This window comes from Triticum urartu, chromosome 1A, assembly GCF_056163025.1.
Source record: "Triticum urartu cultivar PI428250 chromosome 1A, HENAU_Tu73, whole genome shotgun sequence".
NCBI classification, from domain to species: domain Eukaryota; kingdom Viridiplantae; phylum Streptophyta; class Magnoliopsida; order Poales; family Poaceae; genus Triticum; species Triticum urartu.
In genome coordinates, this window is record NC_141873.1 from 80,059,201 (window position 1) to 80,084,919 (window position 25,719).

A 25,719-nucleotide genomic window follows, 5' to 3' on the forward strand; every position below is an offset into this window, starting at 1 on the left:
GGTTATGTTTCCTAACCATAGACAAAGAGTTGTCATTTGATTAACGGGATCACATTATTAGGAGAATGATGTGATTGACATGACCCATTCCGTTCTCTTAACACACGATCGTTTAGTATGTTGCTATTGCTTTCTTCATGACTTATACATGTTCCTATGACTATGAGATTATGCAACTCCCGTTTATTGAAGGAACACTTTATGTGCTACCAAACGTCACAACGTAACTGGGTGATTATAAAGGAGCTCTACATGTGTCTCCGAAGGTACATGTTGGGTTGGCGTATTTCGAGATTAGGATTTGTCACTCCGATTGTCGGAGAGGTATCTCTGGGCCCACTCGGTAATGCACATCACTATAAGCCTTGCAAGCATTGCAACTAATGAGTTAGTTGCGGGATGATGTGTTACGGAACGAGTAAACAGACTTGTCGGTAACGAGATTGAACTAGGTATTGAGATACCGACGATCGAATCTTGGGTAAGTAACATACCGATGATAAAGGGAACAACGTATGTTGTTATGCGGTTTGACCGATAAAGATCTTCGTAGACTATGTAGGAGCCAATATGAGCATCCAGGTTCCGCTATTGGTTATTGACCGGAGACGTGTCTCGGTCATGTCTACATAGTTCTCGAACCTGTAGGGTCTGCACGCTTAAAGTTCGATGACGGTTATATTATGTGTTTATGTATTTTGATGTACTGAAGGAGTTCGGAATCCCGGATGAGATCGGGGACATGAAGAGGGGTCTTGAAATGGTCGAGACGTAAAGATCGATATATTGGACGACTATATTCGGACATCAGAAAGGTTCCGAGTGATTCGGGTATTTTCGGGAGTACCGGGGAGTTACGAGAATTCGTATTGGGCCTTAATGGGCCATACGGGAAAGGAGAGAAAGGCCTCAAAGGGTGGCCACACCCCTCCCCATCGACTGGTCCGAATTGGACTAGGGAGGGGGGCGCCCCTTCCTTCTCCTTTTCCCTTCCCATTCCTTCCCTCCTACTCCTACTACTTGGAAGGGCTCCTAGTTCTACTAGGAAAGGGGGAATCCTACTCCCGGTGGGAGTAGGACTCCCCTAGGGCGCGCCATAGAGAGGGCCGGCCCTCCCCCTCCTCCACTCCTTTATATACGGGGGCATGGGGCACCCCAAAGACACAACAATTGATCTCTTGATCTCTTAGCCGTGTGCGGTGCCCCCTTCCACCATAATCCACCTCGATCATATCGTAGCAATGCTTAGGCGAAGCCCTGCGACGGTAGAACATCATCATCGTCACCACGTCGTCGTGCTGACAGAACTCTCCCATGAAACACTACTGGATTGGAGTTCACGGGACGTCATCGAGCTGAACATGTGCTGAACTCGGAGGTGTCATGCGTTCGGTACTTGGATCGGTCGGATCGTGAAGACGTATGACTACATCAACCGCGTTGTGCTAACACTTCCGCTTTCGGTCTACGAGGGTACGTAGACAACACTCTCCCCTCTCGTTGTTATGCATCACCATGATCTTGCGTGTGCGTAGGAATTTTTTTGAAATTACTACGTTCCCCAACAGTGGCATCCGAGCCTGGTTTTATGCGTTGATGTAATATGCACGAGTAGAACACAATTGAGTTGTGGGCGATATAACTCATACTGCTTACCAGCATGTCATACTTTGGTTCGACGGTATTGTTGGATGAAGCGGCCCGGACCGACATTATGCGTATGCTTACGCGAGACTGGTTCTACCGACGTGCTTTGCACACAGGTGGCTGGTGTTGGAAATATGCCCTAGAGGCAATAATAAAATGATTATTGTTATATTTCCTTGTTCATGATAGTTGTCTATTATTCATGCTATAATTGTGTTATCCGAGTGTTAGAATGCTTGGGTGTTAGAATCATTACTGTGTAATCTAGATTATTGACTCTAGTGCAAGTGGGAGACTGAAGGAAATATGCCCTCGAGGCAATAATAATGTTATTGTTTTATTTCCTTATATCATGATAAATGTTTATTATTCATGCTAGAATTGTATTATCCGAAAACATAATACTTGTGTGAATACATAGACAAACTAAACGTCACTAGTATGTCTCTACTTGACTAGCTCGTTAATCAAAGATGGTTATGTTTCCTAACCATAGACATGTGTTGTCATTTGATTAACGGGATCACATTATTAGGAGAATGATGTGATTGACATGACCCATTCCATTAGCTTAGCACCTGATCGTTTAGTATATTGCTATTGCTTTCTTCATGACTTATACATGTTCCTATAACTATGATATTATGCAACTCCCGTTTGTCGGAGGAACACTTTGTGTGCTACCAAACGTCACAACGTAACTGGGTGATTATAAAGGAGCTCTACAGGTGTCTCCAAAGGTAAATGTTGGGTTGGCGTATTTCCAGATTAGGATTTGTCACTCCGATTGTCGGAGAGGTATCTCTAGGCCCTCTCGGTAATGCACATCACATAAGCCTTGCAAGCATTGCAACTAATGAGTTAGTTGCGAGATGATGTATTACGAAACGAGTAAAGAGACTTGCCGGTAACGATATTGAACTAGGTATTGAGATACCGACGATCAAATCTCGGGCAAGTAACATACCGATGACAAAGGGAACAACGTATGTTGTTATGCGGTCTGACCGATAAAGATCTTCGTAGAATATGTGGGAGCCAATATGAGCATCCAGGTTCCGCTATTGGTTATTGACCGGAGACATGTCTCGGTCATGTCTACATTGTTCTCGAACCCGTAGGGTCCGCACGCTTAAGGTTTCGATGACAGTTATATTATGAGTTTATGAGTTTTGATGTACCAAAGTTAGTTCGGAGTCCCAGATGTGACCACATACATGACGAGGAGTCTCGAAATGGTTGAGACATAAAGATTGATATATTGGACGGCTATATTCGGACACCGGAAGTGTTCCGGATGATTTCGGAGAAAACCGAAGTGCCGGAGGGTTACCGGAACCCCCCTGGGAGAAGTAATGGGCCTTATGGGCCCTAGTGGAGAGAGAGAGAGAGGGGCGGCCAGGGTGGGCCGCACGCCCCCTCTCCCTCTGGTCCGAATTGGACTAGGAGAGGGGGGGGGGGGGCGGCGCCCCCCTTTCCTTCTCCCTCTCCCCTTTCCTTACCCCCTCCTAGTAGGAGTAGGAAAGAGGGGAGTCCTACTCCTACTAGGAGGAGGACTCCTCCTCCTTGGCGCGCCCTAGGGCCGGTCGGCCTCCTCCCCTTGCTCCTTTATATACGGGGGCAGGGGGCACCCCTAGACACACAAGTTGATCCACGTGATCGTTTTCTTAGCCGTGTGCGGTGCCCCCTTCCACCATACTCCTCGATAATATTGTAGCGGTGCTTAGGAGAAGCCCTGCGACGGTAGAACATCAAGATCGTCACCACGCTGTCGTGCTGACGGAACTCTTTCCCGACACTTTGCTGGATCGGAGTCCTGGGATCGTCATCGAGCTGAACGTGTGCTAAAACTCGGAGGTGCCGTAGTTTCGGTGCTTGATCGGTCGGGCCGTGAAGACGTACGACTACATCAACTGCGTTGTCATAACGCTTCCGCTATCGGTTTACGAGGGTACGTAGATCACACTCTCCCCTCTCGTTGCTATGCATCACCATGATCTTGCGTGTGCGTAGGAATTTTTTTGAAATTACTACGTTCCCCAACAAATACATGTGTGAATACATAGACCATAACATGTCCCTAGTGAGCCTCTAGTTAACTAGCTCGTTGATCAATAGATAGTCATGGTTTCCTGACTATGGACATTGGATGTCATTGATAACGGGATAACATCATTTGGAGAATGATGTGATGGACAAGACCCAATCCTAAGCAGAGCACAAGTTCGTGTAGTTCATTTGCTAGAGCTTTTCCAATGTCAAGTATCATTTCCTTAGACCACGAGATCGTGTAACTCCCGGATGCCCTAGGAGTGCTTTGGGTGTCGCAAACATCACAACGTAACTGGGTGACTATAAAGGTATACTACAGGTATCCCTGAAAGTATCTGTTTGGTTGAGACGGATCGAGACTGGAATTGGTCACTCCGTATGACGGAGAGGTATCTCTGGGCCCACTCGGTAATGCATCATAACAATGAGCTCAATGTGACCAAGTGTTTGGTCACGGGATCATGCATTACGGTACGAGTAAAGTGACTTGCCAGTAACGAGATTGAATGAGGTATTGGGATACCGACGATCGAATCTCGGCCAAGTAACGTACTGATTAACAAAGGGAAATTGAATACGGGATTGATTGAATCCTTGACATTGTGGTTCATCTGATGAGATCATCGTGGAACATGTGGGATCCAACATGGGTATCCAGATCCCACTGTTGGTTATTGACCGAAGAGTCGTCTCGGTCATGTCTGCGTGTCTCCCGAACCCGTAGGGTCTACACACTTAAGGTTCGGTGACGCTAGGGTTGTAGACATATTAGTATGCAGTAACCCGAAAGTTGTTCGGAGTCCCAGATGAGACCCCGGATGTCACGAGGAGTTCCGGAATGGTCCAGAGGTGAAGATTTATATATCGGAAGTCCAGTTTCGGCCATCGGGAAAGTTTCGGGGGTAATTGGTATTGTACCGGGACCACCGGAAGGGTCCCAGGATCCACCGGGTGGGGCCACCTATCCCGGAGGGCCCCATGGGCTGAAGTGGGAGGGGAACCAGCCCCTGGTGGTCTGTTGCTCCCCCCACGGGCCTCCCCTGCGCCTAGGGATGGAAACCCTAGGGGTGGGTGCGCCCCACCTGACTTGGGGGGCAAGTCCCCCCTTGGACGCCCCCCCTTGGAGATTGGATCTCCTAGGCCCGGCTTCCCCCTAGGGGCCCTATATATAGTGGGGGGGGGGGGGAGGGAGGGCAGCCGCACCCAAGTCCCTGGCGCCTCCCTCTCCCTCTAGTTGGAGCTTGGCGAAGCCCTGCCGAGATCACCGCTGCTTCCACCACCACGCCGTCGTGCTGCTGGATCTCCATCAACCTCTCCTTCCCCTTGCTGGATCAAGAAGGAGGAGACGTCTTCCTCAACCGTACGTGTGTTGAATGCGGAGGTGCCATCCGTTCGGCGCTCGGTCATCGGTGATTTGGATCACGACGAGTACGACTCCATCAACCCCGTTCTCTTGAACGCTTCCGCTCGCGATCTACAAGGGTATGTAGATGCACTCCCCTCTCCCTCATTGCTAGATGACTCCATAGATTGATCTTGGCGGTGTGTAGAAAATTTTAAAATTCTGCTACGTTCCCCAATAGTGGCATCATGAGCTAGGTCTATGCGTAGTTTCTATGCACGAGTAGAACACAAGTTGTTGTGGGCGTTGATTTTGTCAATTTACTTGCCGTTACTAGTCTTATCTTGATTCGGCGGCATCGTGGGATGAAGCAGCCCAGACCGACCTTACACGTACGCTTACGTGAGACTGGTTCCACCGACTGACATGCACTAGTTGCATAAGGTGGCTAGCGGGTGTCTGTCTCTCCCACTTTAGTCGGATGGGATTCGATGAAAAGGGTCCTTATGAACGGTAAATAGAAATTGGCATATCACGTTGTGGTTTTGGCGTAGGTAAGAAACGTTCTTGCTAGAAACCTATAGCAGCCACGTAAAAACTTGCAACAACAATTAGAGGACGTCTAACTTGTTTTTGCAGCATGTGCTATGTGATGTGTTATAGACAAAAGGTTGTGATGAATGATATATGTGATGTATGAGATTGATCATGTTCTTGTAATAGGAATCACGACTTGCATGTCGATGAGTATGAAAACCGGCAGGAGCCATAGGAGTTGTCTTAATTTATTTATGACCTGCGTGTCAACATAAATGTCATGTAATTACTTTACTTTATCGCTAACCATTAGCCATAGTAGTAGAAGTAATAGTTGACGAGACAACTTCATGAAGACACGATGATGGAGATCATGGTGTCATGCCGGTGACGACGATGATCATGGCGCCCCGAAGATGGAGATCAAAAGGAGCAAAATGATATTGGCCATATCATGTCACTATTTGATTGCATGTGATGTTTATCATGTTTTACATCTTATTTGCTTAGAACGAGGTAGCTTAAATAAGATGATCCCTCACAATAATTTCAAGAAAGTGTTCCCCCTAACTGTGCACCGTTGCGAATGTTCGTTGTTTCGAAGCACCACATGATGATCGGGTGTGATAGATTCTAACGTTCGAATACAACGGGTGTAAGCCAGATTTACACATGCAATACACTTAGGTTGACTTGACGAGCCTAGCATGTACAGACATGGCCTCGGAACACGTAAGACCGAAAGGTCGAACATGAGTCGTATAGAAGATACGATCAACATGAAGATGTTCACCGATGATGACTAGTCCGTCTCACGTGATGATCGGACACGGCCTAGTTGTCTCGGATCATGTATCACTTAGATGACTAGAGGGATGTCTGTCTGAGTGGGAGTTCATTAAATAATTTGATTAGATGAACTTAATTATCATGAACTTATTCTAAAAACCTTTGCAAAATGTCTTCTAGATCAAATGATCAACGCTCATGTCAACCTCAACTTCAACGCGTTCCTAGAGAAAACCAAGCTGAAAGATGATGGCAGCAACTATACGGACTGGGTCCGGAACCTAAGGATCATCCTCATAGCTGCCAGGAAAGCATATGTCCTAGAAGAACCGCTAGGTGAAGCACCCATCCCAGAGAACCAAGACGTTATGAACGCTTGGCAGTCACGTGCTAATGATTACTCCCTCGTTCAGTGCGGCATGCTTTACAGCTTAGAACCGGGGCTCCAAAAGCGTTTTGAGCAACACGGAGCATAGGAGATGTTCGAAGAGCTGAAAATGGTTTTCCAAGCTCATGCCCGGGTCGAGAGATATGAAGTCTCCAACAAGTTATACAATTGTAAGATGGAGGAAAATAGTTCTGTCAGTGAGCACACACTCAAAATGTCTGGGTTGCACAACCACTTGTCCCAGCTGGACATTAACCTCCCGGACGAGGCGGTCATTGACAGAATCCTTCAGTCGCTCCCACCTAGCTACAAGAGCTTTGTGATGAACTACAATTTGCAAGGGAAAGGGACACTGGAAGCGGAACTGCCCCAAATACTTAGCGGACAAGAAGGCCGGAAACACTAAAGGTATATGTGATATACATGTAATTGATGTGTACCTTACCAGTTGTAGCGACCCGACCTCAGACGGTCAAGCCTCTCTGTATTTGTGCCATCCCTGGATCGGTATGCTGGCACACATAGTACATTAATGTATATATCAAAGTGCAATCACATGTATAAATAACGTAAAACTGATATATACCTCATAAGTCTCAGCGGAAACAAACAATCGGGTGTGGAGTCCCATCAACGCCATCGGCATGTTGAGTGTAGACCGTAACCCTGTACCATACTCTTACTCGTCGGAAGGAACATATCTGCAACATGAGACGTTGCAGCCGTGTAGGTCAGTACATTGAATGTACCGGCAAGATCACTGTAAGAAAAACAGATGATAAACTATACTATATGCAATATGGCTTTGTGGCTCTGTATCTGAGTTTTGATTGCATAAAAGCTGGTCTTATTTTCCCTACATCAAAGGAATTAACCAGAGTCTGTACTCCGGAGTTTTCTATCATGACATGGTTCCGCCAATCGATGTCTCATAGCCCAAATCATCATAAGTTACCCACAATTAAGTTATCAGTCTGGTGTTGAGAGTTCCGAGATAGATCCAAGTCCAGAGGCTCAAATTGTCCGTAACCGGGGACACGGCTAATCGATTAGGTTTTAACCCTCTGCAGAGGTTTGCACACTTTACCCACAAGATTCGATCCCTCTCTTTACATTCTCGCACTTCAGGGTGTTTGAGAACAAGATGACCGAAACATGGTCCTCCGAAGAGTTCCTCTAACCACTGTCCGGTGCTCATCCAATCCTACCATAGTTCTACATCTGCTAGCACCGTCCCAGCCAGAGTCACCACTAAGGTCAACCAAGCCAGAGCCCATAGTGACTTGCGGTTGCACAGGTAAGCTTCCGGGCATGAAGTATTCTTCCTTCTCTTTGAGTCTGGGTGAGGCTTTCCGCAAGATGTCATGGCGCTTCTCCATGCATCCCGGCCAACCACTGGTTTCTCCAGGGTGCCCGTCAACCGTCCTTCACCCAGTAGTGTGTATTTAATTCTTGTCTCGAGTCTCTAAATCTTGAGGAGTCCTGAAGAGGTAGTCCTTGCCGGTGCCATCATGAAGTTGTCGCCATTAACGTAGAGTCCTCCTTTACTCCACTCTCATGCACTCATACCAAACCCCATCTACTATAGCGTAGCATTAAAACTATATAACATCCCGGGCTTGATAACAGGGAGATGGGTTCCTACCTCATGCATTCTACTCAACTACAAGAAATCAATATCACTACTGGAGGGATTACTGAAAAGGTGCTACTACATGCAAATAAAATATAGGTATGAAAAAAACATGGTCAAAGTGAACTTGCCTGGTATTACTTGATGAAGATAATAACGTTCTCGGAATCTTTGATAAACTATTCGTCACTCCGTTGAAAATCTATATAGTCAAACATAGCATTCATATAAGCAAACATACTAGCGGGAAATTTTGACACTCATAATAAACCAACAAATAGATTGCTAAACAACAAGGGACACCAAATAAGAACAAAGGAAAAACTACACAGCAAAACTACTAAAGAAAACTCTAAGACATAACACAAAACAGTTTTGTCCTAAGCAAAACTTAACAAAGAAAATACTAAACTAATAACTTCAACAGAAAATAAAATTTAAATCATAAAGTATTTTTCATAAAGTTTTATTAGCAAAAAGAAACAAATAAAAAGCTTTTATGAAACACTAGCTATGACCTAAACAAGTTTTCAAACAAAACTAAAGAAAATAATTTTTTATAATAAAATAAAATTGTCTACTTTTCAATAACAGAAGCCAAACTAAATTTTTGCAAAAAAAATACAAAAATGTTTATAGTTAAAAACAAATAAATACTAAGGGAAAAGAAAATAACACTAAACTATATAAAACAATACTGTTTTGCCTAAAATCATAATTTAAAATAAACTAAAAATAAAATACTCAACACTACTGGATAGGCAAAGGTCCTAGTGACCAGGAGCAAAAAGAATCAATCAAAAATATTTTATAAAACTCAAACTAGAGCCAAGATAGTGTTTGAATCACATTTGAAGTAATTCAAATTTAAACTACTCAAATTTGAAAACTAAGTATCCAGAAAGAAACTTCAACAAATTTGTGACACAAAGCAAAAAAGAATCACTCAATTTGGATCTAGAACCTAAAAGATATAAAGAATCTAAAAATAGAACTATTCTGTTTTTTTGAAACAGAAACTAAATAAAAATCAAAACAGGCACGTGCTACGTGGCCTACTGCTATTGGGCTAAACTGGTGGGCGATCCATAACTAAACGGCGCTCGGCCGAAAACTAACTAAACTGCGCACGTAGGAAATAAAACAAACCGGTCGGCTAAACCGATCTGGACTAAACCGTAAAAACCGTAAATAAAACCGAACTAAAAAAATAAGCCTAACCGTTCATCCATCTAATCTATACCGTAGATTTAGAATCGGACAGAGGAGGGGAAGTGGAGAGCTCACCGCGGGGAAGGTCGAGGACGAGCGGCTCAGACGTCGTCGGCGGCGGCGCTCCGATCGTCGGCAGGCTCTAGGGAGAGTACGGGCGGACGCGGTGTTCGACGGCGAGTCCAGCGGTGGTCGAGATGGTGCCGTAGGTGGACGGAGGAGGTCGGCGGCGAGGTCGAGGCGGTGGTGGCGTTCGGGCGTGGGCGGTGGCGGCACTCCGGTGGGTTTCAGGCTTGGGTGAGGGCACGGGGAGATGCAGACGAGCGAGGGGAGTGCAGAGATGGTCTCGGGAGGCGGCGAGGGGGTCGGAGTAGCTCGGTGGGGCGGCAATGGCGCGGCGGGGGCGCTCGGCTCCGACGAGCAATTGAGAAGGAGGCGGGGGTTCTCAGAAGGGGCTTTGGGGCGGAATCGGTCGAGGGGCGGGAGGTATATATAGGGGAGGGTGCATGGAGAAGGGGGCGAGGGGATTCGTGATCCCGAGAAGATCGGGATTCCGGCGGCGGCGGCGCGACTTGGCATGGGGAGGAAGAAGAAGACGCGGGCGGGGTGATCGGGCAGTGGGCCCCTGCGGTCAGCGGCACAGGGGCGAGCGAGAGGGGAGCGGGCGACCGAGGCGAAGGGGATTCAGGCGTCTGGCGCGGAGCTGGGCTGGCAGGCTCGGGCGCGCTGGTGGGCTGCGGCGTTGCTGGGCCTGTTGGCCTAGCCGCACGCTGGGGCTTTTTTCCTTACATTTTTTGAATTAGGGCAGAGAGGGAAGAAAACTAAATATAGAAAAACCTATAGTATTTTTATATAGGACATATATATCAATTAAATCAGAAAAATAAACCCTACAACGTGAACATTTTTCCAGAGGCAAAAATCCAAACTAAAAGAAAACAGTTTTTATATAAATTCCAAATAAACTCCAATTTGAATTCAAAAACTTTTGGCATTAATTTCTCCTGAATTTTTGGAGTGTCATTTTAGCTCCTCTCATACTTTTAAACAAGTATTTGTCAGGGGTATATGAAATAAATTTCGAATGCCAAGTTGAATCCAAATTCAAACAAAATTCAAATGTCTCTGAAATTTCCAAATGCCACTCAATTTCACATAATCAGTCACACAAAAACCAAACAAACATTCATAAATATTTATTTAATATAACATTCCAAAATTTAGAATTTTGGGATGTTACAAACCTACCACACTTAAAAATGAATCTCGTCCTTGAGATTCGAAGAGGCTAGCAAGAAAAGGTTAGGGTTTGGGGTCTTCTAGCAATGCCATTGATTGGAATGGTCTAGTGTGCTACCACACTTCAAAGCAAGGTTAGGGTTCCAATAAACTCAGGTACTTCCTCTGGAGTGCCGACGATATCTGTCTCTTCACATATCTTACAATAGCCCTTCATTAATGCTCTTCTGTCATAGGCATAGTGTTTTCCTCAAAATCTTGGATCGCTTCGTCAAAGATGAGGTTCGTCCGAGACTGGATCTTCTTAGTTGATAGGTCTGCGTCCATTCTAGACAACTATCGAAATACTCATGGTGGTCTACCATTAGTGGTTTCTGCAGAAAAGGGGCCTTGGCTTCATTCTCACCATATAATCTACGATTGGCAACAGCTGCCATGTACATGGGTTTATCATCATACCATTTTAAGGCTTAAGCAAAGCTTCAATGAGTGTCGTCACTTTACTATGGGTAAGTCTCTCAGATTTACCATTCCAAATATCAAGAGTGAATGATAAGAGTAAGTCGGTATGGTGATCAATCCATTCCGCACCCAGATCATTACCCTGTATAAGGTTTAGCGAATCTCGTATTTCTAACACTCGGGCATCCTCACAAGCTTTGCAGAAATTTCTCTTGTCCTCGAAATGGGTTCAGGTAAATCCATTGATTCTGTAAGCTGAACAAAACATCTATCATTCTTCACAATCTCGGGGTTTACGTAGCATCCTATGTAACATCTGCTGATCAAATCACATATTCTTCCAGAATTCTTCCTTCAACAAGATTGTGCTTGTGCCTTGGTCAAATCCTGGGCCTGTGGGTTATGGGTCCACTTCAGCACTTGCATAGTGTTAACTCATCCGTGGAGTTACAGTTGTTCCATATTCCAACATTACACCTCCTTTAAATCCAATAGTACTTCATTTTGTCATACTCTTGGGGTAACCATCATAATCAAACTCCAACTTATTTCGTCTGGCTCCTTTCTATGGACCGTCATGAACAACACCTTTCTTTCTTCATTGATCTGGTGGCTTTATGAAGTACTACCACACTTAAAATGAAATGCATTAGTTCATCCATAAATCATATTATTTTCATATCAAATCTTTTATTATATCCTAACCATTTTTCGTAAATCCAAATTCCAAAAAGGTACTTCATTACAAATGCCGCCATCCACATGGTTTGGTATGGTGAAGCATTACTTCTCACTTTTTTCATTTTTCCTCCTTGAGGATCCTTCAGTCCCACTGGAATTGTGCGACATGCTCCTTGAAATCTTTAATCATCTGTTTCATCATGGTGGCCTTGAGCTTCGTCTCCATCATCTCTGCATGCACTTCTCTTAGGTATTCTTGAGTATAACGGAGTCTTGCTTCAAGTATTTCTCCGATCTGGCGTATGGCTTCCATGGCTGCTTCACGAACAGCGTCGAAGAAAGTTGCTTGTGGTACACGTGAGATGAAAAAGTACTGCCCCATTGTCTTTGGGCAAACTCCTTTCATACGGTGGAGGTGTACCTCCACATACCAAAGTTCCACTCCCTTTTGCATGAAGGGGTATCCTTTGTAGACTGCATCTCCTTCAAGGTGAATATGCTTCATCATGTCCTTCAGGATTTTTGGGTAATCATGATCACTTGTCAGGGTCATGATCGTTTCCCGTCCCTTGAGGAAAGACTCATAAAGGGTCGTCATCTGCGGTTGTAAAACAAAAATGGTGCTCAGAATAAGGTACATATCTCCTTGGGTACACATTCATATCATCCAAACAAAACTTGAAACTCAATTTCCAACATCCAGTTTATGCATCACAACTCATTTTCTTCCATGTTCACCCAGAATATTAATTTCCAAGATAAAACATAATAACTCCTTAAAACCTTTCAACATATGACATATCAACTTTATTGAGTCATGAATTATTACAATCTCTGAGTAATCTATTACATAACTCAACCCCGCATTCTCATGAAAAGTGTTTTCCGTACTACCCTTATTACTGATATCAACATCTCCACTACTCAGCTCCAGCTTTCTCATGATTTTAACAATCCCAAGCAAAATGTCCTGCTTCCTTGCAACGAAAACAAATAACTTCTGGCATGTCTCGAGGCTTCTTGGTGATGGTGCCTGCTCTTTCCTTGCTTCCTTTTGAGACAATCATTGGCATAATGCCCGACGTCCTTACATTCAAAACAGGTAATATGACTCTTGTCCCTCTTTGCAGAAATTGGGTTGTTCTGAGGGTGTCTTTGTTTTCTCTTCCTGGTTTTCTTCGTTCTGATCAAACGTTCTATTCCCCGTGGATCAAACTCCACTGCTTCTGTCGGGAAGTATCCCAGATACTCTTTTCTTTCCTTGGTGCAATACTGTGAAAAATGTCCTCCTTCTCCACATGAATAACATGCATTGGAGTAAAATCTGTTGAGGCTTTCTCCATCAAGGTCTTCAACACTTCCCTTAATCACATGGTATTTCATAACTTCTCGTAGGGCTTCTTTCATTCCTTCTTCCTGCTTCTGAATAGTTTGTTGCACCATGGGGTAAATGTAACACTGAGCTGGGTATTGGATGGTTCCTTCACACAAGAAACAAGTCACCTGACTAGTTGGGCATTCCTCAGCTGGGTGTTTCTCCTCACAATGAGGGCATCCATCCTTGTGTTCCTCCTGGGTGTGTCCTATTTCTCCGCAAATATTGAAGGCACAAGCTTTATTTCTTGGGGTATCATGGTGCTTCCGGATAAGACAAGATCTTGTCAGAGTCTTCTTGAATTCTTCCCAAGTCCTTGCTCCATTCCATCCCTGTATAGCTTGATGCATCTGCCACCATGTTGCAGCACTTCCTTCAAAGTACTGAAGAGCGTACGATACTTCATTCTTCCTTGAAATCAAATTGCTCCCGAAGTGATTCTCCATGTTCTGAATCCATAGCTCTGCTTCCGGCTGGGTTTTCGGTCCAGAGAATACCAGTCCAACTTCATTCATCATCTACTGGGTCCAAGGGTTTTAGGGTGAGATAAGAGAGAGGTGGGGAGGGATACACACAATACAAACAATAGTTTTGAAGAAACGAGTTTTATTTTGTGAATGTCAGAAAAACATCAAACAAATAATAGCTCACAATCGTCGCATCTAACATAAGTGTATAATAGGGGTTTGGTCCTCTAACGGTTGAATAATTCTTCCGATTCTTCAAGTCGTCGGAGTCTTCAACTGGTGTAGCTTCAACTCTTCTAATGCATGCTCAAATCATGTTTACTCTGAAATGGTCATCGGTTGTCCGATACCTTGTCCTTCTTGGAGCGGATTCGGTTGATCCTCCGTGTGGTCAAAAGGGAAAGGGGTATATTCTAACTATTTGAGGTAAGAGAGGATATTTGATAAAATCAGAAAAGATGAGAAGTAATGGATTCTTTCAAAAATAAAGTTTTAGAGATTTCCTATCCTAGGAGCTTTCTAGTTTCTAGGGTCACGTCCTACAGTCAACATGTGCTCTGATACCATATCTGTAGCGACCCGACCTCAGACGGTCAAGCCTCTGTGTATCTGTGCCATCCCTGGATCAGTATGCTGGCACACACAGTACATCAATGTATATATCAAAATGCAATCACATGTATAAATAATGTAAAACTGATATATACCTCATAAGTCTCAGCGGAAATAAACAATCGGGTGTGGAGTCCCATCAACGCCATCGGCAGGTTGAGTGTAGACCGTAACCCTGTATCGTACTCTTACTCGTCGGAAGGAATATATCTGCAACATGAGACGTTGCAGCCGTGTAGGTCAGTACATTGAATGTACCAGCAAGATCACTGTAAGAAAAACAGATGATAAACTATACTCTATGCAATATGGCTTTGTGGCTCTATATCTGAGTTTTGATTGCACAAAAGCTGGTTTTATTTTCCCTACATCAAAGGAATTAACCAGAGTCTGTACTACGGAGTTTTCTAACATGACATGGTTCCGCCAACCGATGTCTCATAGCCCAAATCATCATAAGTTACCCACAATTAAGTTATCAGTCCCGTGTTGAGAGTTCCGAGATAGATCCAAGTCCAGAGGCTCAAATTGTCCGTAACCGGGGACACGGCTAATCGATTAGGTTTTAACCCTCTTTAGAGGTTTGCACACTTTACCCGCAAGATTCGATCCCTCTCTTTACATTCTCGCACTTCAGGGTGTTTGAGAAGAAGATGACCGAAACATGGTCTTCCGAAGAGTTCCTCTGACCACTGTCCGGTGCTCATCCAATCCTACCATAGTTCTACATCTACTAGCACCGTCCCTGCCAGAGTCACCACTAAGGTCAACCAAGCCAAAGCCCATAGTGACTTGCGGTTGCACAGGTAAGCTTCCAGGCATGAAGTATTCTTCCGTCTCTTTGAGTCTGGGTGAGGCTTTCCGCATGATGTCATGGTGCTTCTCCATGCATCCCAGCCAACCACTGGTTTCTCCAGGGTGCCCGTCAACCGTCCTTCACCCAGTAGTGTGTATTGAATTCTTGTCTCGAGTCTCTAAATCTTGAGGAGTCCTGAAGAGGTAGTCCTTCCGGTGCCATCATGAAGTTGTCGCCATTGACGTAGAGTCCTCCTTTAATCCACTCTCATGCACTCATACCAAACCCCGTCTACTATAGCGTAGCATTAAAACTATATAACGTCCCGGGCTTGATAACAGGGAGATGGGTTCCTACCTCATGCATTCTACTCAACTACAAGAAATCAATATCACTACTGGAGGGATTACTGAAAAGGTGCTACTACGTGCAAATAAAATATGTGTATGAAAAAAACATGGTCAAAGTGAACTTGCCTGGTATTAGTTGATGAAGATAATAACGCTCTCGGAATCTTTGATAAACTGTTCGTCACTCCGTTGAAAATCTATATAGTCAAACATAGCATTCATATAAACAAACATACTAGCAGGAAATTCTAACACTCATAATAAACCAACAAATAGATTGCAAAACAACAAGGGACACCAAATAAGAACAAAGGAAAAACTACATAGCAAAACTACTAAAGAAAACTCTAAGACATAACACAAAACAGTTTTGTCCTAAGCAAAACTTAACAAAGAAAATACTAAACTAATAACTTCAACAGAAAATAAAATTTAAATCATAAAATATTTTTCATAAAGTTTTATTAGCAAAAAGAAACAAATAAAAAGCTTTTATGAAACACTTGCTATGACCTAAACAAGTTTTCGAACAAAACTAAAGAAAATAATTTTTTATAATAAAATAAAATTGTCTACTTTTCAATAACAGAAGCCAAACTAAATTTTTGCAAAAAAACCAAAAAGGTTTATAGTTAAAAACAAATAAATACTAAGGGAAAATAAAATAACACTAAACTATATAAAACATTACTGTTTTGCCTAAAATCATAACTTAAAATAAACTAAAAATAAAATACTCAACACTACTGGATAGGCAAAGGTCCTAGTGACCAGGAGCAAAAAGAATCAATCAAAAATATTTTATAAAACTCAAACTAGAGCCAAGATAGTGTTTGAATCATATTTGAAGTAATTCAAATTTAAACTACTCAAATTTTAAAACTAAGTATCCATAAAGAAACTTCAACAAATTTGTGACACAAAGCAAAAAGAATCACTCAATTTGGATCTAGAACCTAAAAGATATAAAGAATCTAAAAACAGAACTATTCTGTTTTTTGAAACAGAAACTAAATAAAAATCAAAACAGGCACGTGCTACGTGGCCTACTGCTATTGGGCTAAACTGGTGGGCGATCCATAACTAAACGGCGCTTGGCCGAAAACTAACTAAACCGTGCACGTACGAAATAAAAGAAACCGGTCGGCTAAACCGGTCTGGACTAAACCGTAAAAACCATAAATAAAACCGAACTAAAAAAAATAAACCTAACCGTTCATCCATATAATCTATACCATAGATTTAGAATCGGACGGAGGAGGGGAAGTGGAGAGCTCACCACGGTGAAGGTCGATGGCGAGCGGCTGGGACGTCGTCTACGGCGGTGCTCCGATCGTCGGCGGGCTCCGGCGAGAGTACGGGCGGACGCGGCGTTCGACGGCGAGTCCAGCGGTGGTCGAGATGGTGCCGTAGGTGGACGGAGGAGGTCGGTGGCGAGGTCGAGGCGGCGGTGGCGTTTGGGCGTCGGCGGTGGCGGCGCTCCGGTGGGTTTCAGGCTTGGGTGAGGGCACGGGGAGATGCGGACGAGCGAGGGGAGTGCAGAGATGGTCTCGGGAGGCGGCGAGGGGGTTGGAGTAGCTCGGTTGGGCGGCAACGGCGCGGCGGGGGCGCTCGGCTCCGACGAGCAATTGAGAAGGAGGCGGGGGTTCTCGGAAGGGGCTTTGGGGCGGAATTGGTCGAGGGGCGGGAGGTATATATAGGGGAGGGTGCTTGGAGAAGGGGGTGAGGGGATTCGTGATCCCGAGAAGATCGGGATTCTGGCGGTGGCGGCGCGACTTGGCGTGGGGAGGAAGAAGAAGACGCGGGCGGGGCGATCGGGCAGTGGGCCCTACGGTCAGCGGCACAAGGGCGAGCGAGAGGGGAGCGGGTGACCACTGCGAAGGGGATTCGGGCGTCTAGCGCGGAGCTGGGCTGGCAGGCTCGGGCGCGCTGGTGGGCTGCGACGTTGCTGGGCCTGTTGGCCTAGCCGCACGCTGGGGCTTTTTTCCTTATATTTTTTGAATTAAGGCAGAGAGGGAAGAAAACTAAATATAGAAAAACCTACAGTATTTTTATATAAGACATATATATATATCAATTAAATCAGAAAAAAAAACCCTACAACGTGAACATTTTTCTAGAGGCAAAAGTCCAAACTAAAAGAAAACCGTTTTTATATAAATTTCAAATAAACTCCAATTTGAATTCAAAAACTTTTGGCATTAATTTCTCCTGAATTTTTGGAGTGTCATGTTAGCTCCTCTCATACTTTTAAACAAGTATTTGTCAGGGGTATATGAAATAAATTTCGAATGCCAAGTTGAATCCAAATTCAAATAAAATTCAAATGTCTTTGAATTTCCAAATGCCACTCAATTTCACACAATCAGTCACACAAAAATCAAAGAAAAATTCATAAATATTTATTTAATATAACATTCCAAAATTTAGAATTTTGGGATGTTACACCAGTACTCGTAGTAGCTTCTGGGTATTTGATACCGGTACGGTTGCTCATATTTGTAACTCAAAACAGGAGCTGCGGAATAAGCGGAGACTGGCGAAGGACGAGGTGACAATGCGCATCGGGAATGGTTGCAAGGTCGATGTGATTGCCGTCGGCACGCTACCTCTATATTTACCTACAGGATTAGTTTTAAACCTCAATAATTGTTATTTAGTGCCAGCTTTGAGCATGAACATTGTATCTGGATCTCGTTTAATATGAGATGGCTACTCATTTAAATCCGAGAATAATGGTTGCTCTATTTATATGAGAGATATGTTTTATGGTCATGCCCCGCTGGTCAATGGTTTATTCTTAATGAATATCGAACATGATGTTACACATATTCATAGTGTGAATACCAAAAGATGTAAGATTGATAATGATAGTCCCACATATCTGTGGCACTGCCGCCTTGGTCACATCGGTGTCAAACGCATGAAGAAGCTCCATACAGATGGACTTTAGGAGTCTCTTGATTTTGAATCATTTGACACGTGCGAACCAAGCCTCATGGGTAAAATGACCAAGACTCCATTCTCCAGAACAATGGAGCGAGCAACCAACTTATTGGAAATTATACATACTGATGTCTGCGGTCCAATGAGCGTTGAGGCTCGCGGTGGCTATCGTTATGTTCTCACTCTCACTGATGACTTAAGTAGATATGGGTATGTCTATTTGATGAAACACAAGTCTAAGTCCTTTGAAAAGTTCAAGGAATTTCAGAATGAGGTAGAGAATCAACGTGACCGAAAGATAAAATTCTTACGATCAGATCATGGGGGAGAATATTTAAGTCATGAATTTGGTACACATTTAAGGAAATGTGGAATCGTTTCACAACTCACGCCGCCTGGAACACCTTAGTGTAACAGTGTGTCTGAATGTCGTAATCGCACTCTATTGGATATGGTGCGATCTATGATGTCACTCACTGATTTACCGCTCATTTTGGGGATACGCTCTAGAGACAGCTACATTCACTTTAAATAGGGCACCGTCTAAATCTGTTGAGAGGACATCGTATGAATTATGGTTTGGGAAGAAACCTAAGCTGTCGTTTCTAAAAGTTTGGGGATGCGATGCTTATCTCAAGAAACTTCAACCTGAAAAGCTCGAACCCAAGTCGAAAAATGCGTCTTCATAGGATACCCTAAGGAAACCATTGGGTATACCTTCTACCTCAGATCTTAAGGCAAGATCTTTGTTGCCAAGAATGGGTCCTTTCTAGAGAAAGAGTTTCTCTCGAGAGAAGTAAGTGGGAGGAAAGTAGAACTCGATGAAGTACTGCCTCTTGAACCGGAAAGTAGCGCAGCTCAGCAAGATGTTCCTGTGGTGCCTGCACCGACTAGAGAGGAAGTTAATGATCATGATCAAGGTACTTCGGATCAAGTTGCTACTGAACTTCGAAGGTCCACAAGGACACGTTCCACACCAGAATGGTATGGCAACCCTGTCCTGGAAATCATGTTGTTAGACAACGGTGAACCTTCGAACTATGAAGAAGCAATGGCGGGCCCAGATTCCAACCAATGGCTTGAAGCCATGCAATCCGAGATAGGATCCATGTATGAAAACAAAGTATGGACTTTGACAGACTTGCCCGATGATCGGCGAGCGATAGAGAATAAATGGATTTTTAAGAAGAAGACGGACGCGGATGATAATGTTACCATCTATAAGGCTCGACTTGTCGCTAAGGGTTATCGACAAGTTCAAGGGGTTGACTACGATGAGACCTTCTCACCCGTAGAGAAGCTGAAGTCCGTCCGAATCATGTTAGCAATTGCCGCATACTATGATTATGAGATATGGCAAATGCACGTCAAAACGACATTCCTTAACGGCTTTCTTAAGGAAGAATTGTATATGATGCAGCCAGAAGGTTTTGTCAATCCTAAGAATACTAACAAGGTATGCAAGCTCCAGCGCTCCATCTATGGGCTGGTGCAAGCATCTCAGAGTTGGAACATTCGCTTTAATGAAATGATCAAAGCGTTTGGGTTCATGCAGACTTATGGAGAAGCCTGCGTTTACAAGAAAGTGAGTGGGAGCTCTGTAGCATTTCTCATATTATATGTGGATGACATACTTTTGATGGGAAATGATATATAACTTTTGGACAGTATTAAGGCCTACTTGAATAAGTGTTTTTCAATGAAGGACCTTGGAGAAGCTGCTTACATATTAGGCATCAAGGTCTATAGAGATAGATCGAGACGCCTCATAGGTCTTTCACAAAGCACGTACCTTGATAAGATATTGAAGAAGTTCAATATGGATCAGTCCAAGAAGGGGTTCTTGGCCGTGTTGCAAGGTGTGAAATTGAGCTCAGCTCAATGTCTGACCACGGCAGAAGATAGAGAAAAGATGAGTGTCGTCCCCTATGCCTCAGCCATAGGGTCTATCATGTATGCCAAGCTGTGTACCAGACCTGATGTAAACCTTGCCGTGAGTTTGGTAGGAAGGTACCAAAGTAATCCCAGCATGGAGCACTGGACAGCGGTCAAGAACATCCTAAAGTACCTGAAAAGGACTAAGGATATGTTTCTCGTATATGGAGGTGACGAGGAGCTCGTCGTAAAGGGTTACGTCGACGCTATCTTCGACACAGATCTGGATGACTCTAAGTCACAAACCGGATACGTGTATATTTTGAATGGTGGGGCAGTAAGCTGGTGCAGTTGCAAGCAGAGCGTCGTCGTGGGATCTACATGTGAAGCGGAGTACATGGCAGCCTCGGAGGCAGTGCATGAAGCAATCTGGATGAAGGAGTTCATCACCGACCTAGGAGTCATACCCAATGCGTCGGGGCCGATCACTCTCTTCTGTCACAACACTGGAGCTATTGCCCTTGCCAAGGAGCTCAGGTTTCACAAGAAGACCAGGCACGTCAAGCGTCGCTTCAACTCCATTCGTGAAAATGTTCAAGATGGAGACATAGATATTTGCAAAGTACATACGGATCTGAATGTCGCAGATCCGTTGACTAAACCTCTTCCACGAGCAAAACATGATCAACACCAGAACTCTATGGGTGTTCGATTCATCACAATGTAACTAGATTATTGACTCTAGTGCAAGTGGGAGACTGTTGGAAATATGCCCTAGAGGCAATAATAAAATGATTATTATTATATTTCCTCGTTCATGATAATTGTCTATTATTCATGCTATAATTGTGTTATCCGGAAATCATAATACATGTGTGAATACATAGACCATAACATGTCCCTAGTGAGCCTCTAGTTAACTAGCTCGTTGATCAATAGATAGTCATGGTTTCCTGACTATGGACATTGGATGTCATTGATAATGGGATCACATCATTAGGAGAATGATGTGATGGACAAGACCCAATCCTAAGCATAGCACAAGATCGTGTAGTTCGTTTGCTAGAGATTTTCCAATGTCAAGTATCATTTCCTTAGACCATGAGATCGTGTAACTCCCGAATGCCGTCGAAGTGCTTTGGGTGTACCAAACGTCACAACATAACTGGGTGACTATAAAGGTATACTACAGGTATCCCCCAAAGTATCTGTTGGGTTGACATGGATCGAGACTGGAATTTGTCACTCCGTATGACAGAGAGGTATCTCTGGGCCCACTCGGTAATGCATCATCACAATGAGCTCAATGTGACCAAGTGTTTGGTCACGGGATCATGCATTATGGTACAAGTAAAGTGACTTGCCAGTAACGAGATTGAACAAGGTATTGGGATACCGACGATCGAATCTCAGGCAAGTAACGTACCGATTGACAAAGGGAATTGAATACGGGATTGATTGAATCCTCGACATCGTGGTTCATCCGATGAGATCATCGTGGAACATGTGGGAGCCAACATGGGTATCCAGATCCTACTATTGGTTACTGACCAGAGAGTCGTCTTGGTCATGTCTGCGTGTCTCCCGAACCCGTAGGGTCTACACACTTAAGGTTCGGTGACGCTAGGGTTGTAGAGATATTAGTATGCGGTAACCCGAAAGTTGTTCGGAGCCCCGGATGAGATCCCGGACGTCACGAGGAGTTCTGGAATGGTCCGGAGGTGAAGATTTATATATAGAAAGTCCAATTTCGGCCACCGGGAAAGTTTCAGGGGTAATCGGTATTGTACCGGGACCACCGGAAGGGTCTCGGGGTCCACCGGGTGGGGCCACCTATCCCAGAGGACCCCATGGGCTGAAGTGGGAGGGGAACCAGCCCCTGGTGGGCTGGTGCGCCCCCCATGGGTCTCCCCCTGCACCTAGGGCTGGAAACCTTAGGGGTGGGGGCGCCCCACCTGACTTGGGGGGCAAGTCCCCCCCTTAGTCGTCGCCCCCTTGGAGATTGGATCTCCTAGGGCCCGCGCCCCCCTAGGGTCCCTATATATAGTGGGGGGAGGGAGGGAAGCCGCACCCAAGTCCCTGGCGCCTCCCTCTCCCCTCGTAACACCTATCCCTCTCATTGGAGCTTGGCGAAGCCCTGCTGAGATCACCGCTGCTTCCACCACCACGCCGTCGTGCTGCTGGATCTCCATCAACCTCTCCTTCCCCTTGCTGGATCAAGAAGGAGGAGACGTCTTCCCCAACCGTACGTGTGTTGAACACGGAGGTGCCGTCCGTTCGGCGCTCGGTCATCGGTGATTTGGATCATGACGAGTACGACTCCATCAACCCCGTTCTCTTGAACGCTTCCGCTCGCGATCTACAAGGGTATGTAGATGCACTCCCCTCTCCCTCGTTGCTAGATGACTCCATAGATTGATCTTGGTGGTGCGTAGAAAATTTTAAAATTCTGCTACGTTCCCCAACAGCTGGCGGGTGTCAGTTTCTCCAACTTTAGTTGAACCGAGTGTGGCTACGCCCGGTCCTTTCGAAGGTTAAAATAGAACCAACTTGAGAAACTATCTTTGTGGTTTTGATGCGTAGGTAATAACGGTTCTTGCTCAGCCCGTAGCAGCCACGTAAAACTTGCAACAACAAAGTAGAGGACGTCTAACTTGTTTTTGCAGGGCATGTTGTGATGTGATATGGTCAAGACGTGATGAGATATAAGTTGTTGTATGAGATGATCAAGTTTTGTTGAAGTTATCGGCAACTGGAATACGCCTTATGGTTGTCTCTCTATTGCATAAGATGCAAGCGCCAAATAATTGCTTTACTTTATCGCTATGCGATAGCAATAGTTGCAAGAGCAATAGTTGGCGAGACAACCATGTGACGACATAGTGATATAGATCAAGATGATGGAGATCATGGTGTCATGCCGGTGACAATGGAGAGCATGCCGATGCTTTGGAGATAGGGATCAAAGGCACAAGATGATGATGGCCATATCATGTCACATATTTTGATTGCATGAGATGTTTATCTTTTATACATCTTACTTTGCTTAGTTATGACGGTAGCATTATAAGATGATCTCTCACTAAATTTCAAGATAAAAGTGTTCTCCCTGAGTATGCACCGTTGCCAAAGTTCGTCGTGTCCAGACACCACGTGATGATCGGGTGTGATAAGCTCTGCGTCCATCTACAACGGGTGCAAGCCAGTTTTGCACACGCAGAATACTCAGGTTAAGCTTGACGAGCCTAGCATATGCAGATATGGCCTCGGAACACTGAGACCAAAAGGTCGAGCGTGAATCATATAGTAGATATGATCAACATAGTGATGTTCACCATTGAAAACTACTCCATTTCACGTGATGATCGGTTATGGTTTAGTTGATTTGGATCACGTGATCACTTAGAAGATTAGAGGGATGTCTTTCTAAGTGGGAGTTCTTAAGTAATATGATTAATTGAACTTAAATTTATCATGAACTTAGTCCTGGTAGTATTAGCATATCTATGTTGTAGATCAATAGCTCGCGTTTACCTCCCCTCTTTTATTTTTGATATGTTCCTAGAGAAAACTAAGTTGAAAGATGTTTGTAGCAATGATGCGGATTGGATCCGTGATCTGAGGTTTATCCTCATTGCTGCACAGAAGAATTATGTCCTTGACACCGCTAGGTGACAAACCTATTGCAGGAGCAGATGCAGATGTTATGAACGTTTGGCTAGCTCAATATGATGACTACTTGATAGTTTAGTGCACCATGCTTAACAACTTAGAATCAGGACTTCAAAGACGTTTTGAATTTCATGGATCATATGGATGTTCCAGGAGTTGAAGTTAATATTTCAAGGAAATACCCGAGTTGAGAGATATGAAGGCTCCAACAAGTTCTATAGCTAAAAGATGGAGGAGAATAGCTCAAACAGTGAGCATGTGTTCAGATTGTCTGGGTACTACAATCGCTTGAATCAAGTGGGAGTTAATCTTCCAAATAAAATAGTGATTGACATAATTCTCTAGTCACCATCACCAAGTTAGTAGAACTTCGTGATGAACTATAGTATGCAAGGGATGATGAAAACGATTCCTGAGCTTTTCATGATGATGAAATCGATGAAGGTAGAAATCAAGAAAGAGCATCAAGTGTTGATGATTAACAAGACCACTAGTTTCAAGAAAAGGGCAAAGGGAAAGAAAGGGAACTTCAAGAAGAACGGCAAGCAAGTTGCTGCTCAAGTGAAGAAGCCCAAGTCTGGTCCTAAGCCTGAGACTAAGTTCTTCTACTGCAAAGGGGCTGGTCACTGGAAGCGGAACTGCTCCAAGTATTTGGCGGATAAGAAGGATGGCAAAGTGAACAAAGGTATTTTTGATATACAGATTATTGATGTGTATTTTACTAGTGTTCGTAGCAACCCCTCGGTATTTGATACTGGTTCAGTTGCTAAGAGTAGTAACTCGAAATGGGAGTTGCAGAATGAACAGAGACTAGTTAAGGGTGAAGTGACGATGTGTGTTGGAAGTGGTTCCAAGATTGATATGATCATCATCGCACACTCACTATACTTTCGGGATTAGTGTTGAACCTAAATAAGTGTTATTTGGTGTTTGCGTTGAGCATGAATATGATTTGATCATGTTTATTGCAATACGGTTATTCATTTAAGTAAGAGAATAAATTGTTGTTCTGTTTACATGAATAAAACCTTCTATGGTCATACACCCAATGAAAATGGTTTGTTGGATCTCGATCGTGGTGATACACATTCTCATAATATTGAATCCAAAAGATGCAAAGTTAATCATGATAGTGCAACTTATTTGTGGCACTGCCGTTTAAGTCATATTGGTGTAAAGCGCATGAAGAAAATCCATGCTAATGGGCTTTTGGAATCACTTGATTATGAATCAGTTGATGCTTGCGAACCATGCCTCATGGGCAAGATGACTAAGACTCCGTTCTCCGGAACAATGGAGCGAACAACAGATTTGTTGGAAATCATACATACTGATGTATGTGGTCCGATGAATATTGAGGCTCGTGGCAGGTATCATTATTTTCTGACCTTCACAGATGATTTGAGCAGGTATGAGTATATCTACTTAATGAAACACAAGTCTGAAACATTTGAAAAGTTCAAAGAATTTCAGAGTGAAGTGGAGAATCATCGTAACAAATATAAAAGTTTCTACGATATGATCGTAGAAGTATAATATTTGAGTTACGAGTTTGGCCTTCAGTTAAAACAATGTGAAATAGTTTCACTACTCACGCCACCTGGAACACCACAGTGTAATGGTGTGTCCGAACGTCATAACCAT